We start from the raw sequence: 17,617 nt of genomic DNA on the forward strand, positions 1-17,617 counted from the left end.
AGCCCACTAAAGCAAAAAATTAGCAACATAAAGAGGCATACATTTCCTCCAAAAAATACACTAAAGTCAGCTGAATTTGCCAATATCTGTGTCACGTGTGACTGACAGTCATGTGGTTTCTGGCCATAGAAGGTCACAGTGTCTGGCTGCTTCCATTGTTCTTGTTGTTATTATTCATTGGTTTAGGTAGCTTTCCTGCTGGATCAATATATCTCCCTTTTGGACCCAGTAGGAGCTCCCCTTCCACCCAGCTACTGATTATTAGTATTCCCTTGGTGTTTAAATACGCCTTCCTTCCATTTAACTGGTGCTGATGATATTTTCAGTTCATTCTAGCCCAGGGTGCAACCAGGTGGTTTGTAGTCATCTGTGGTATCATTGCTGAAAACTCTGATGACCGTCTACCTCAGTCATCATGCTTTTCCTCTGTGTGTCCCCCTTGTGTCTTCTATAGTTGTTTAGTGGGGTTGACGAAGAGCTCATCCTAGCCTTTCCCTATTTAGGGCCCAGCACTAGGGATATCTAGGGTCAGGTATCCGGCTTGGCACATATGTAACGAACATATCTAGGGTGGTGAGAGATCCCAGGGACCAGCACTAGGGATAGCTAGGGTCATGTATTCAGTTTGGCGCATAGGTGTGGAACCAATCTAGGGTGATGAGTGAGGGATCCCAGGGACCAGCAGTAGGTTCAGTCAGGGGTCACCATCTCACGCTTCCCTAGACCTAGAGTTTCCCTTTCGTCTTGATATGTGCTTGGTACTTCCCCGTACCTAGTGTGACAATCTGTTGGATTGGCCAACAGTCTAATGTGTATGGGGACATTCCTTACTCTTCCCCGACAGAGGGTGGGATGTTGGGAGAGGTAAGGCGCCAAACATTTTGTTCTCCAAGATGAGTATGACAACAGCTGCCTCATAGAGAACATAGGAATGATCGATTAATCACTCCTTTTATATGGGGGAGTCGGGTGAGATGGAAGTCCAACATGACAGTCTATCGTGCTCCTATGATGTTACTCCATTAGGCTTTAGAGGAAAACTCAAGTGGTGAAACAGCACTTGAATACTCAAGTAATAAATGCCCTCACCTTTGTTGTGGACTCTCTGACAAACGTAGCCATTCTGTACTGCAGAGAACTCTACATTGGACATGGTGACAATGCCAGCTCTGCTATAGTTTTCCACTGTTTCACTGTTTTACCGCTGTGCCAGCTCTTCATTGGACTCTTGCCCTGCTTAATTTTACTATATTACTGTGCCAGATCTCTGAGGTAAACCCAGTATTGTAACATTGAACCTCACAGAAATCACAGCTCTGCGTCTGTTTATCACTTTTCTAGTTTTTCCATCTGTAGGTTCACAAGTTTTTCTATTGTTGTTGCAACTATTCTTCTTAACACCATTTGTGATGGGAATTGGGGACTGCACTTTTTCCCTGCGAATGAGGATTTCCCAGTAAGTAGGCAGAATGGTGGCACAATGGTTAGCACTGCAGTCTTGTGGTGGCTCAGTGTTTAGCATTATAGTCTTGTGGTGGCTCAGTGGTTAGCACTGCAGTCTTGTGGTGGCTCAGTGGTTAGCAGTGCAGTTTTGTGGTGGCTCAGTGGTTAGCAGTGCAGTCTTGTGGTGGCTCAATGGTTAGCACTGCAGTCTTGTGGTGGCTCAGTGGTTAGCAGTGCAGTTTTGCAGCACTCCTGGGTCCTGGGTTGAAATCCCACCAAGGACAACATCTGCAAGGAGTTTGTATGTTCTAACCATGTTTGCGTGGGTTTCCTCCAGGTTCTTCTGTTTCATCCACACTGATAGGGACCTTAGATTGTGAACCCCAAAGGGGACAGTGTTTCTAATGTATGTAAAGCGCTGTGGAATTAATAGTGCTATATAAGTGAATAAATATTATTATAAGTAGCACCTCTGGTCAAGGTCATAAGCTCGTATAGTTTAGGTCCCTGCTCTTTGTACACACTGCTCATTGATGTAATAAACAGAAATGGTTCCGCATTGAACCGCTCGTTGTTACTACCAATTGGATGGTTTTGTAAAGTCTTTGGGATGAAACTTAAAGGAAAAAGATTCCAATTAGACATTAGGAAAAACTTTCTGACAGTGAAGGCAGTCAGGAAGTGGACAGGCTGCCACGGGAGATAGTGAGCTCTCCATCAATGGATATCTTCAAGTGTAAACTGTATAAACATATACTGTAGCTAGGATGATTTAGGAAAACCTGCATTCATTCGCAGGGGGTTGGACCCGATGGCTCTTGAGGTCCCTTCCAATTCTATCATTCTATGATTCTATGAATCTGCGAAGCCCATGGCAAAGAGCCATGAATACAGTTGACTTTGACTATCTAGAGGAAATAAAAGTTTACGTAGGTGAACCTGTGGAAGGATCATTAATGACAAAAGGCATACGAGCTGCTTCTACTGTGTAGTTGGAGATTGGAGCAGTGGCCTAAAGGTTGAAAGAGAAGAGTTGTAGAGATGGAAGCCAATCCCCTGTCATTCCTTAAATTTCACCGATGCTCCCTACTCGCATACAATGGTCACAAGGGCTAGCAAGGTTCCCCAGGCTGACGAAACTAGGAGGACATGGGTGCAATAGAGCAAAAGAGCCCCCCACTCTTGAACAGGCAGGAAACCCTTTCCCTCTGCCTAATCATGACCTCACGTAACATGCCCTCCTGCCTAGGAAAAACCTCATTCAAAGGCCGTCCTAGGTATGGTTTGCTCATGGGCCTGCACCACCCTTTCAAAGGGAGGATTTTAGGCAAGCGCATAAAGGTCCCAGAGTCATGAGGTCATATTCGCGCATGTGTTGAACCCTCTCAGGCCTCTCACACAAAGCCGGTACTTGATTTCAGCATGAGCAGCGGCAATCTATCTGAAGATATGGAGAAGACCAGACGACCAACATGAAGAGGCCGAGAGGCTAAAGAAGTGAGCGGTGAAATGAATGTGAGGATTACTTTTGCTCTGGGGTCTACAGAGATCCCTGAGCAAAATAAGGGCATTAAATTCACGGTGAATAACTTCTTTGCAAATCAAATTTCCTTTAATTATGTACTTAGAAAACGTGGGTGATACATAAATACCAGAAAAAAATAATATATTTAAACCACCCACCTGATCTAACTTCAGATGTCACATAAATTGTATTTAATAAAATATTTTTTAATACTAATTTTTTTTCACTGTGTGACAACAAGGCGTCTAAAATGAAAACAAACACCATCATCACCTAAGAGATCCTACATAGGACGTGTCACTGCCGTGAAAATTGGATAAAATATAGATGCAATAACATGCGTGTAGTTAGAATTCGGCCTCGAGGACAATATGCAGACAATAATAAAATGGAATAAGAGCAATTTGGAGCATTCTGCCGGCCTTAGATATTTAATTTATGTGGGTAAATCATCAAACGAGGTCACCGTCCTCGCTCATCGGTGGGGAAACGGCGCGTCGAGTTTTATCTTTTTGAAACATAAGTGGAATTTAGGAGGTTTACAAAAAAAGTTTACAAAATGAATCGGAAGGGAACAAGAAAGATGACTCCAGACGAGCTCTTCACCGTCGTTGAGCTGGAGCTAATCAAGGTTATAAAACCGTAAGATAGCAGCGCGTCCTCTTTACACCATGCAAATGCACGACCTTGGAATGATTTTAGGCACTTTGCAAGTCTGAGCACTCGAATTAACAATTAAATATTTTCTATTACAGAAAATAAAAAAAAAATGTCAGGCATTTTTACATCTGCATCCAATTAAAAGCAAAATTATTTTCAAGAAGAAAAGGACAAACTGTGTACAGCGGGAGAAGAATTTGCATCTGAATGTAATGAAATGCTGGTTTAGACGAAATGGGGAAGGTTCTTCCAAATAATCTTTTCTGTTATCATGTGTTTCATGATGCCATTTTTAATGGAAATCAAATCCATTTTCTTTGAGTGTCAACGGAAGAAAAAGAGGTCGATATTATGGATAGGTAAGTTCTGTGTGCTACCACGTGGTGCCTTATTATGCCCGTAATTAAAGAATTTGGTCATTTTGCCTCTTTCTAAGGGTATGTGCACACGATCATGACCCACTGCATCCTGGACAAAGAGGGTCCTGACCTGTGGGGTCGCGAGTCTCCACAGGAGACCGAGGTGGGTCCTGACATGTGGGGTCATGAGTCTCCTCCGCAGGAGACCACAGATGCTCGTGCCCAGTGTCGGACCTTCTACTGGAGGAACCTCCATTAATACCAGGCCTGGTCGCAGTTACCTGCACTGAACTCCGGAGCTCTCACCTGAGCTCCGGAGTGCAGCCTGGACTGAACTCGAGGTTTGCAGGACTGAACTACAAACGCTGACTGATTCCCTGGCGATTGCGGTTCAGTTCATGGCAGCTGCGAACAGGCCGGGCTCAACTCCGGAGCTGTCACCTGAGTTCCGGAGTTCAGCCTTGCCTGTCCGTAGCTGTGACATGAACTGAACCGCAATCGCCGTGGAATCATTCGGCGCTCGTGGTTCAGTCCTGCAAACTCTGAGTTCAGGCCAGGCTGCACTCCGAAGCTCAGGTGACAGCTCCGGGGTTCAGTGCAGGTAACTGCAGCCAGGCCTGGTATTACTAGAGGTTCTTCTGGTAGCCAGTCCGATTCTACTCTTGCCTATGATCCAGGCTCGGGCAGCTGTGGTCTTTCTCTACTGTTCTCCCTGAGAAGACTACTTGCATCTCCGAAGCAAAAAATTGACATGATTGTGGCTCAGAAAGCTGCACCACAGGTCAGTTTACTCTGTGGGCCACACACACACAGTGGACATGGTATTTCTAGAAATCCCATCCACTGTGCTTGTACTGTACATCGCAGTGTTTTGGACACAGACAAGGAGCGCAAATAGGGTCTTAATAAAAAAACAAAGAGGGTTACTGTAGGTTGCAAGCCTCACCTACATGTATTCCGATAAACCATGTGTTTGCTAACCCATTTTTATCTTCCTGGTTCAGGGTTAGCCACAGAGGAATCAATAAAAATTAGGGTTCTTCACCTTTGCTGGCAGGTAGGGTTAGACATATAGGGACAATCTTGGATCTGGCTAGGCCTCATATCTCTTTGAGTCCCCCCAACTTTTTTGCTCCTAGCATTTTATCTGTCTGGATATCCTTTGAATCATTGTATTTTTTGTTATATGTATTATTCTTTACCGAGTTATGGTGTTTTTTTTAATGCTATCAATGAAAACATTTTTAAGGGGAATTATATTTTTCACATTCGTAACCTCTTCCCATATTCAACAAGTTAATATTTAGTGATTTTTTTTTTATCTGCCAACATGTTTCTGAGAATCAATCTCCTTTATCAGAGCAGAAAAATCCCATGGAGATTGATTCTCAGATATGTGTTGACAAATAAAAAGTCACCAATTTGACCATCAATGGATCAGTGGTTCTTTAGCGACAGCACAAATTTTCTCTTTCACCTTGCTACGCTCAAAGTTACATAGTGAAGACTTTTACGGAATTCAGTCATAGAATCCATAGACATATTGAAGACATCATCATTCAGAGGCAAATACTCCGATTGCTAGACAAATTTGGGTGACGGTCCACCAAGGTTGCACTAATCTCCTGTGGTATGGTGCTGAAAAGATCCCAGTAAGAGGTGGAGAAAGGAACCTGAAGACCCACCTTTTCCGACAAGCCTACAACCTGCCGTAATTCTCAGTCTGATACAGTGCCGGCACAACCAGCGCTACCCTCACCTACTGTATCCTCACCTATCCCTTGTACGCTGTGAGTCCTCGCGGGGAGGGACCTCCGTCCTCCTGTACCAGTCTGTGCCTTGTATTGTTTATGATTATTGTACTTGTCCCTATAATGTATCCCCCTTTCACATGTAAAGCGCCATGGATAGATGTCACTATAATTGTAAATAATAATAATAATAGTCTCCTATTCAGAAAGGGTCTAGGTGAATATTTAGGATGATATTGGTAAAGCCTGAGGAAAGAGACAAATCTACTTCAAAATGCATTGCATGAGTAAAGTTTGGATTTTATACTAAATGCCTCACAATGGTGTTTGCGGCGGCGCCCGGCATCTACCGCACTTTCTTCATCCTTCACTTAGTATCATACACATGTGAATTTTTACTAGGATGCCTTACACTGGAAGCCAGAAAGAGAGACAGTTGCACTCTGAAATGCTAAAGCATGAACACCATGAATGTAATTTTTATATCTACCCAGTAGCCTTGTCAAGGCGTACAGTATGCCTTGACGTGGTTACTGGGCAGATATAAAAATGACCATTTTTGCATGTATATAGCTCAATTTTTTTCAGATATCCTTTAGCAGTAATGTATTTTTACATTCATGGTTTTCATGCTTTAGCCTTTCAGAGTGCAGCGGTCTCTTTTCTGGTCATTTTATGTTATTTTCAGTTACAGTATGCACCTGTTCACATTGCAGTTTGAGAGTGCCATCAATCTTTTTTGTTTACATTGGAAGACAACTACCCATCAAAAATGGTTTAAAAACATGAGACTAAAGGCCGCTTTACACGCTGCGACATCGCTCAAGCAATCTCGTTGGTGTCACGGAATTTGTGACGCACATCCGGTTGCTTTAGCGATGTCTTTGCGTGTGACACCTATGAGCGATTTTGAACCATCGCAAAAATGGTCAAAATCGCTCATCGGTGACATGCCCCCCTATTCTCGAATATCGCTGCTGCTAGGTGTGCGAAGTAGTTCGTCGCTCCTGCGGCAGCACACATCGCTATGTGTGACACCGCAGGAACGAGGAACCTCACCTTACCTGCGGCCGCCCGCAATGAGGAAGGAAGAAGGTGGGCGGGATGTTACGTCTCGCTCATCTCCACCCCTCCGCTTCTATTGGCCGGCGGTTCTTTGACACTGCTGTGACATCGCTGTGACGCTGAAGGAACTGCCCCCTTAGAAAGGAGGCGGTTCGCCGGTCACAGCGACGTCGCTAGGCAGGTAAGTAGTGTGACGTGTCTGCGCGATGTTGTGCGCCACGGACAGTGATTTGCCCGTGTCGCACAACCAATTGAGGCGGGTGACACACTAACGATATCGGTCACGATATTGGAGCGTGTAAAGCGGCCTTAAGCCAAAAATTTGAAAATTTTGAAGATTTCAGGAGGATGCAGCAGAGGGGTAGCTATGAGCATGGGATGTGCCGCAGGTGCTTGGAACTGTGAAAGGTATCACGTAGTCATTCTACCTTGGTCTGGATATTTTAATACAGGGCTTGGGAGTCGGGTCGAAACTAAATTTTTGCCCATGATGAAGGAGAGCCTGGCTACAAGAACAGTTATCGGTAATATTCAGAACGCCATTTATAATGCGCCATATGTACACCATGCAACAACGTTCACACATGATGTAACAATAATTTTGAAGAAATGTAAAGTTATTGTCAATTTACTCCTCATTATCTGTATCTATTTACTAATGATGTTCAACATGGAGATGATTATAGGACAATTTCCTCCTCTGTAGCCTTCACTGTCCTTGTATTCATTTCCCTATTACAGAGTCTCTTTAATTTATGTATTTGTAATATTGTCCATACAGAATATTATTAGCCAATTTGTCAGCAATATTAGTCAACTGCAAAGAAAAAAAATCCATCCCTGTTACCATAGAAGCACTAATGATGGAGATGAAAACTCATTACTGTAAGTCATATGGGCCAAAGCAACTCTCTATGGCTGCCTGAATCTTGTAGAAGTTGCTTCGTTTTGCTGTATGGCACGTGTATCCTCAGATGTGCTTTTCATTGTATCAATAATTTTGTACTTGATTCTAATCATTCTTTGAATTAACTCCATTCATGTCATAGTCAGCAGAAAGACAACAATATGGTGGTGACACTTTGGAAAAATATATATCACCAATTGTAGATTTTAGTGTTCAAATGTGCCAAAAGGATGTTCTTTGACATGGGATATTTTGGCCCCATATGTCTTGGTATGGAAAGAGGTCGCCTTGCCGTTGGCTGTTGGGCTCACTTAAAACTGGCCATTTTTGTGTGCTAAGTATCAACATTTTTCCGTTTTTCCATAGCAGTAATGCAGTAATGCATGTCTATGTTCCACATATCTTAGTACTGTAGTGTGCAACTGTCTCCTATTTGTTACTATGTTTCATGTTCAGTTTGCACCTGGTCACATTACAAAGGTTGGATGTGCCATCAGGATTCTTCTTAGTATGAAAAGTCATGTGGTATGTGCCTTTTGTCTTAAGATATATCCCAAAAAATGAGTACACTTATCACATTTTTGTAAATATGTTATTAGAACTTTTCATTTGACAACACTGAAAATCTGACTGTCATGACCCCGGCTGTCAGTGTTTCCCAAAGCGTGACCGGGGGGAGTGGCCTCCCTCCATGCCTCATTGCCGGAATCACGGCGCCTTATCTTCAAGGCACTTCCATTCATGCGGTGCCAGTTATAATTCTGCTCTGCAGTGTGCCGCTGGTCCCTGTAAGTTCTGATCTTGCCTCCCGTCCTGACTACATTCATTCTCCCTGCCTCACGTCCTGACTGTGGCTGTTCCCCCGCCTCCTGTCCTGACTGTGTATGTTCTTCCTGCCTCCTTTCCATCTCCTCTGCTTTCCGTCCTGGCCTCCATTCCTCTCTGACTTCTATCCTCCCTCTTCTGTGGTTTCATCCTCCCATACTCCCTGCTATCAACTGCTTTCCCGGCTCCAGATTTTGGCTTGTTAATAAACTCTGTTTTTCCGAGCTCTCTTTGACGTCCTCTCTTGGTTTTCTGACTCAACTCTCCCTAGACTCTGTCTCCGTCTGACCCCTGGTGTCTCGTCAACCTCCTGGCTCTGACTGTGGCCCTCACGACCATCCACTTCTTCCACTAGGGAGACTTGTGCCCTCTAGTGGAGGGCTGCTGTCAGCACTCTCCTGCTGCTCCAACTCCCCCCCACTGGTTTGAAAAGTTTAGTGCCATCTAGTGGAGAAACCCTACCTAGCACTCTCCTGGTGCTCTAACTCCCCCTGCTGGTTCATTACACTGACCCTTTGATACAAACTAGAGTGTCAGTGTGCAGCTTGTATAACAGTATAAATTTAGTGTCCTCTAAATAATTCAACACACGGACATTAATGTCTAAATCACTGGCAACCAAAGTGAGTGCACCCTTAAGTGAAAATTGCCAAATTGTGCCTAATTAGCCATTTTCCCTTCCCGGTGTCATGTGACTCATTAGTGTTACGAAGTCTCAGGTGTGAATGGGGAGCAGGGGTATTACATTTGGTGTTATCACTCACACACTCTCTCTCATACCGGTCACTGGAAGTTCAGCATGGCTCCTCATGGCAAAGGATTCTCTGAGGATCTGAAAAAAAGAATTGTTGCTCTATATAAAGATGGCCGAGGATATAAAAGGATTGCCAGCACCCTAACACAGAGCTACTGTATGGTGGCCAAGAACATACAGCGGTATAACAAGACAGGTTCCACTCAGAACAGGCCTCACTATGGTCAACCAAAGCTGTGCGGTGCTCATGCTCAGAGTCATATCCAGAGGTTGTCTATTCAGAATAGACGTATGAGTGCTACCAGCATTGCTGCAGAGGTTAAAGGGGTGGGGGTTCTGCCTGTCAGTACTCAGACCATATGCCACACACTGCATCACATTGGTCTGCATAGATGTTTTCACAGAAGGAGGCATTCCCTAAAGATGATGCACAGTCAAGCCTGCAAACAGTTTGCTGAAGACAAGCAGACTTAAGCGGGCTTTACACACTACGACATCGCTCAAGTGATCTTGTTGGGGTCACGGAATTTGCGACGCAAGTCCGGTCGCCTTAGCATCTGACACCTATGAGCGATTTGCATCGTCGCAAAAACATGCAAAATCGCTCATCGGTGACATGGGGGTCCATTCTCAAATATCGTTACTGCAGCAGTAATGAAGTTGTTCCTCGTTCCTGCGGCAGCACACATCGCTCCGTGTGACACCGCAGGAACGAGGAAGCTCTCCTTACCTGCCTCCTGGCCACAATGCGAAAGGAAGGAGGTGGGCAGGATGTTCGTCCCGCTCATCTCCGCCGCTCCACTTCTATTGGGCGGCGGTTCAGTGACGCTGCTGTGACATCGCTGTGACGCTGAACGAACCGCCCCCTTAGAAAAAAGGCGGTTCGCCGGTCACAGCGACGTTGCAGGGAAGGTAAGTCCGTGTGACGGGTCCGGGTGATGTTGTGCAACACGGGCAGTGATTTGCCCGTGTCGCACAACCGATGGGGGTGGGTACGCACGCTGGCGATATCGGTACCGATATCGCAGCGTGTAAAGTGGCCTTAAGGACATGGATTACTGGAACCATCCTGTGGTCTGATGAGACCAAAACCTTTTTTGGTTCACATGGTGTCAACTGAGTGTTACAGCAACCAGGTGAAGAACACAAAGACAAGTGTGTCCTGCCTACAGTCAGGCATTGTGGTGGAGGGTCATGGTTTGGGGCTGCATGAGTGCTGCCGGCTGTGGGGGCTACAGTTTATTAAGGGAACCATGAATGTCAACATGTCCTGTGACATACTGAAGCAGAGCATGATCCCCCCCTCCATATTCCAACATGATAATGACCCCGAACACCTCAAAGACCACCCATGCCTTGATAAAGAAACTGAGGGTAAGAGTGCTGCACCAGCCAAGCGTCTCCAGACCTAAACCCTATGCAGCATCTGTGAGACCTCCTCAAACGTAAGGTGGAGGAGCGCAAGATTTGTAACATCCACCAGCTCCGTGATGTCATCATGGAGGATGGAAAAGGATCGAGCAGCTTCTGTGAAGCTCTAGTGACCTCCAAGGCCATGAGAATTATGGCAGTGTTGAATAATAATGGTGACCATACAAAATATTCACACTTTGGGCACATTTTGACCATTTTCACTTAAGAGTGTACTTACTTTTGTTGCTGGAGGTTTAGACATTAATGGCTGTGTGTTGAGTTAGAAGGCACCAAATTTACACTGTATCAAACTGTCAGATCTTGTCTTGTCTCATGAAAAGATATAATAAAATATTTACAAAAATGTGAGTGGTGTACTCACTTTTGAAATGTACTATAGATAGTATGGGCCATATTTATCATTGCATTTTTACCTATACTTTTTTAATGTTGACTTTTGCTGTTTACTTTGTTTTATGAGTTTTACAGTAATGTGGCTTATTTTGATGTTTTAGACTAAAGGCCGCTTTACACGCTGCGACATCGCTCAAGCAATCTCGTTGGGGTCACGGATTTTGTGAAGCACATCCGGCCGCTTTAGCGATGTCGTTGCGTGTGACACTTATGAGAGATTTTGAATCGTCGCAAAAACGTTCAAAATCGCTCATCGCTGACATGCCCCCCTATTCTCGATTATCGCTGCTGCTGCGTGTACGATGTAGTTCGTCGCTCCTGCGGGAGCACACATCGCTATGTGTGACACCGCAGGAACGAGGAACCTCACCTTACCTGCGGCTGCCGCCAATGCGGAAGGAAGGAGGTGGGTGGGATGTTACGTCCCGCTCATCTGCGCCCCTCCGCTTCTATTGGGCGGCCGCTTAGTGACGTCGCTGTGACGCCGAATTAACCGCCCCCTTAGAAAGGAGGCGGTTCGCCGGTCACAGCGACGTCGCCGGGCAGGTAAGTAGTGTGACGGGACTGAGCGATGTTGTGCGCCACGGGCAGCGATTTGCCCGTGTCGCACAACCGATGGGGGTGGGTACACACGCTAGCGAAATCGGTACCGATATCGCAGCGTGTAAAGTGGCCTTAATTCAGCAAAGGTGACTTTTTTTTTTCATAAAGTGACAATATTTGGCCCATATATCTTCCAGTGTCACCTTGAAATGATTTCATGCACGACTGTTATTTTGGAGCAACGTTTTCACACTGTTGTGTAAAGTGCAACTTTTTGCACTAAAAAGTCACAAAACGGGTCAAAGACCGAAAAAAGAGCGTTTTATATTTGGCACAATGTTTTGGAAGAACATGGAAGAGTCTACATGTCTATCCAGTGCAGCTGGAGCATTTGGAGTCAATTTAAAGCAAACGGGGAGAATTAGAATTTTACAAAATTTGCTCCTCAAATTTGCTTATGGATATACATAATAAAGTTGATTTGCAAATATAATTAGTGCATATTCTTCTTTATCAATTTTTATTTTCGGAGGCTTCCATTTTTTTCTTTCTAAGTCCTGGTATTTTTCTATATATAGTGTGTTCTGCCGGTCACGTTTACTAACACGACCCATAATGATACATGTCATCACGCTGAAACTGATTACAGAGTCCATTTTCCAACAATAGAATCTGGCGGATTTAATCACAAAGGCGGTTTAAAGCGCCATAATCTTTCACAATATTTTGTGACAACATAGGATTAATATTATTTTAATCTTCTGTTGGCAAGGAACTAAATGACTTTGGTTTGTTGGAAGTCACACGACACACGCAGTATCCTGGTGAAATGTCGCCCTTTTCATGGCCGTGGCGTACAGACGTCCGGCATTGTTTGTAAACAACAGAACGCCATTGTGTCGAAGGATAACGGTAGGAAATATTGCGACCAATGGCAGAATTATTTTTTGCGGTCTCAGATGTTTCACTGCAGCCTCCATATTGCAAATAGCACCCGACTATCTGCGGCTGATCCTACGCGAATGAGTAATCTATAGCAAAATAATGGAACACAAACAGCAGCTGCAGAGCCAGTATTAGAATCAGCGGCGGAGCTCAACAAGAACAACACTTTCCAGTAAGCAGATGGCTATACGTGCTAATATCTGAGCCTAAGGGGGGAAGAAGATGGCTTGCTTAATTTACACCATGTATTTAACTGTGCTGCCAAAATAGCATGTACTGGTTTTGCAAAGCTCGGCAATATTTCAGGATTTGACTCAATAATATTATAAAAAAAAAATATGTAATAAGACAAAAATGGTGGCAATATCGAGCTGAATTGCAATATCCTTAAGGGAACCCGTCATGTTGTGCAGGGAGTGCAGAGCGGAAAAACATATAGTTTTGTCGTTACAGATTCGGAATCTTCAATGTTAGGTCTTTCTTTGCTATGGAGTCCAGTGGGCGGTCCGCCTCAGTGATTGACAGTTATTTTTGTATCAATGTACAGTAAAGGCTGCTTTACACGCAGCGGCATCACTAGCGATGTTGCTCGTGAAACACCCGCCCCCGTCATTTGTGTCACAGGCAAATCGCTGCCCGTGGCATACAAAATCGCTCGTACCCGTCACACATACTTACCTTCCTAACGACGTCGCTGTGGCCGGTGAACAGCCTCTTTTCTAAGGGGGCGGTTCGTGCGGCGTCACAGCGACGTCACACGGCAGGCGTCCAAAAGAAGCGGAGGGCCGGAGTGCAGCTGCATTAACGTCACTCCCACCTCGTTGCCGGAGGATGCAGGTACGATGTTGTTCATCGTTCCTGAGGTGTCACACGTAGCGATGTGTGCTGCCTCAGGAACGACGAACGACCTGCATACCAAACGAGCAACGATATTTGGGAAATGAACGATGTGTCAACAATCAACAATTTTGGTAAGTATTCCGATCGTTAGCGGTCGATCGTAGGTGTCACACGCAACGACGTCGCTAACGAGGCCGAAAGTGCGTCACGAATTCTGTGACTCCAACGATATCTAGTTAGTGATGTCGTTGCGTGTAATGGGGCCTTTAGGCTATATGCCCATGTCGCTTTTTTATGTGCTTCTTTTCTGAACGTAAAAAAGCAGGAAAAACGCAGCAGAAAAAACGTGCATTGTTTATTGCGTTTGCGTGTTTTTGATGTGTTTTTACAGGTTCTTTTTGTGCTTTTTTTTTAGTTATGGTGATCGTGGGGCCTCAGACGCTGTACCCCCACGATCGCCGCCGGCTCACCGGCTGATGTAACAGCTCTCATTGCCCGGAACGGTTCCCGCGTCACTCCGGTAGTTTAATCCTCTAAATGCTGCAATCACTGCGATCATAGCATTTAAGAGGCAGTGAGAGGAATTGTTTATCTCTCCCTGGCAATCGGGTCCTTGTAATGCGATCACAGGGATCCCATGGCTGCCATGGTAACTCTGGGTTGTTACCATGATGACCCCAGGTTACTGAGCTACAGAGAGCCTCACACACCATGCTGTATGCATGGTGTGTGTGAGGCAAAGTGCTGCGCTATAATCCACTGTATAAAGTGATATATAGTGATAAAGCATTGCAGGGGATTATAGAAATGCAGGAAATAAACACAGAAACAATTGACATGCTGCTTCTCCCACGAACAGTCCTGGCGTGTCTGATTGGTTACAGTCAGACCGTGCCCCCACCTTGTGTGACAGTGTGTCTGACTGCTTGAAATCTCACACACTGTCTGTTTCTCTATAGTGGTGTACAAACAATTAAATTAATAGAAAAATTGGTGTAGAAGTTTTGTTTGTCAACTTCCAATGCACCAAAGATTGAACCAAAAAGAAAAACTTTTTCTTAAAAAAATGACAATACCTGAATCTAGAACGTTCCTTATGGATGGTATAAACATATCAAAAGAATAACCTGAAGCCAGGGGCGGAAGGATCGCAGTCACAGGGATCCTGGGATGCAACCGGGGCTGCACATCCAGCTGAAATGCTTCAGAGTGCAGAGACCTGTTGGGTCCCTGCCCTGCAAGACACACTGCCGGCCAAGCAGAAGCCGTCCCCGTGACTGAGGCGGCGCATGATGTGTTGCCATAGCATGGGCACCAATGAAACCTGCTGGCCACTGCAGGTCAGCTATAGAGGAGGACGCCGAGTGACGTGGGAGCCGGGGAGGTGGTGAGTACAGTATATACCAAGAGTGACCCAGGAGAGGAACATATATACCAAGAGGGGGACAGTATATACCAGGAGGGGGACATATACATGAAAAGAAGGACGGTATATACCAGGAGGGAGACAGTATATACCAGGAGGGGCCCAGGAGAGAAACATATATACCAGGAGGGGGCAGGATCGGGGACTTATATAATAGGAGGAGCCCAGGATCAGAGACAAATATATTAGGAGGGGGCAGGATCGGTGACTTATATAACAGGAGGAACCCAGGATCTGAGACATATATATTAGGAGGGGGCAGGATCGGTGACTTATATAACAGGAGGAACCCAGGATCAGAGACATATATATTAGGAGGGGGCAGGATCGGGGACTTATATAACAGGAGGAATCCAGGATCAGAGACATATATATTAGGAGGGGGCAGGATCGGGGACTTATATAACAGGAGGAGCCCAGGATCAGGGACATATATACCATGATGGGGGACATACCAGGATGGAGGACATATAAACCAGGATGGGGGACATATTTACTAGGATGGGGGACATGCCAGAATATGGGACATATAAACTGGAATGGGCGACATATAAACTAGGATGGGGGACATATTAACCAGGAAATAGCCCAGGATGGGGTACATTAGAACAAGATGAGGGACATTAATACATAATGATAGAAGGACAACTCATATATCCTTATAGGATTTAGAACACTAAATGTATACAAACATATACATACATCTGACCAACATGTGGGGATTGGGGAGGGCCCAGGTCCAAATTTTGCACCACGAGCTCATCGAACTCTAGTTACAGCACTGCCCAAAGCCGCAATATCCTATAGTGTTAACCAGCGCGGTGTCAGAGCCTTTTCTGTCCATACTTCTGTTCCATTTCTTTCCATTTTACAGAACCATACAATGTTTTTCGCCCTAGAGTGGAATAGGCTATTTCTTGCTGCAGTGCGTGACTCTCTGCCTCGGAATAGAAGCAACGCTTGTTTTCTGGAGAATTAAAAACAATTGATCGCTTAACTACAGCTTGGAAACATTTTGTGTGTCATTATTTTCTGTGTAGCGTCGAGCCTCCAGGGTAATGGGAATGAAACATTGTGATTGCCACCGTATCATAAAGTCGCCATGACTCTTATTTGGCCGTGATATTTCTCGCAACCCTTCTTGCATTTTTTGTGCAGCCGTAATCATATACTTAATTGTGAACGTTCCGGCTGCCGTACAATTTACTTGTTAAGGAATTAGATAAAACGTATCCATAATCAATGCTGCGTTATTGCAATGTGCCTCCCCGACGTCCGAGGCTTATCGCACCCGCTACGTATAATTAGAGGAACATTTCAACTTTAGCACAATTTTAGCACTAAAATCTAAATAAAAAAAAAGTTTAAGAAGTTAACAAATACTTGACTTTATATCTCAGCGTTTGTAAAGTTTGTCAGTAAAGATTAAAGGCGTATTCCCATCTCATATCCCGATATGTAGTATGTGTAATAATAATATTAGAAAATGCCTCCAATTTGGTGACTCTAAGCTGCGGCCACCAACAGTAAGCCCTTATATACAACATTCCAAAATACTATATTCAAGAGGCTGCTGAAAAGTCTTTGGCTTTGTGATCTTTTTTTTATTTCTATGGTAATGAATGTTACATCACATGAAAGCCTTATGTGTCTAATATATGTTTTAAAAATGTTGTGTTTGTTGCTTATGGCAACAGTGTTCTACGCACGCGGAAAACAAAATGGCGGAGTTTAATGTGATATTCACAGAAACAGAGAGCAGAGGAGGGATAAAATTCTTATTTCTGCAAGGAAAGTCTGCAAAGGATATTCATGGTGATATGTCGCAGACATTGGGGGATCAATGCCCTTCATATTCCACAGTGAAGAACTGGGTTGCCAAATTTAAAATGGGCCACCTCAGCCCCAATGATGAGGAATGTCCTGGACGACCAAGAGTGGTTGTTGTTCTGGATATAGTCGATGCTGTGCACAACCTCATACTGGAGAATCCACGAATTTCAGCCAAAGCAATAGCAGACATCATGGGGATTTCCCGTGAACGTGTTTGTGTCATTATCCATGAACATTTGGACACGAGGAAGCTTCTGCAAAGTGGGTCCCCAAATGTTTGACATCAGATCAGAGAAGCATGCGAGTGAAAACGTCCCGGTCCGTTTGTCAGCGTTTCCGGACTGATAAGCATTTCCTAGATCGACTAGTCACTATGGATGAGACCTGGATTTATTTGTATGACCCTGAAAACAAGGAGCAGTCAAAAGAGTGGAGGCAAAGGGGTTGTTCTCATCCAAAAAAGTTCAGGGTGCAAAAATCAGCCACTAAGGTGATGGCGTCTGTGTTTTGGGATAAGGAAGGTGCGCTGCTAGTGGACTACCTTCAAAAGGGTTCCACCATCAATGCAAGGTATTACATTGAACTTTTAGACCAAATGAAGGCAGCTATGAAGGCCAAAAGGCGTGGCAATCTGTCCAAAGGGATCTTGTTACTGAAAGACAACGCTTCCACTCAAACTGCACAAGCTACCATGGCAAAACCGGCAGTGTTGGGCTTCCAGCTGGTTGACCACCCACCTTATTCACCAGATCTAGCTCCCTCTGACTATTGTCTATTTGCAAACTCGAAGAAACACCTTATGGGTACTTAAGGATACCAAATTTCACACCATTTCTGATGCCATTGCTGCTACGGATGTCTGGTTTGAGGCACAACTGAAATCCTTCTTTTTGCTAGGCTTACAGAACTTGGAA

The 17,617-nt window shown here is 44.7% G+C and overlaps 1 protein-coding gene across 5 annotated transcripts in view; it reads right to left on the reverse strand.

Annotated features, from left to right (window-relative positions):
- LRP1B (LDL receptor related protein 1B) overlaps positions 1 to 17,617 on the reverse strand; it is a 2,012,817-nt gene that overhangs the window by 907,455 nt on the left and 1,087,745 nt on the right. The window lies entirely within an intron of this gene.

The sequence above is a fragment of the Anomaloglossus baeobatrachus genome, chromosome 7 (assembly GCF_048569485.1).
Source record: "Anomaloglossus baeobatrachus isolate aAnoBae1 chromosome 7, aAnoBae1.hap1, whole genome shotgun sequence".
NCBI lineage: Eukaryota > Metazoa > Chordata > Amphibia > Anura > Aromobatidae > Anomaloglossus > Anomaloglossus baeobatrachus.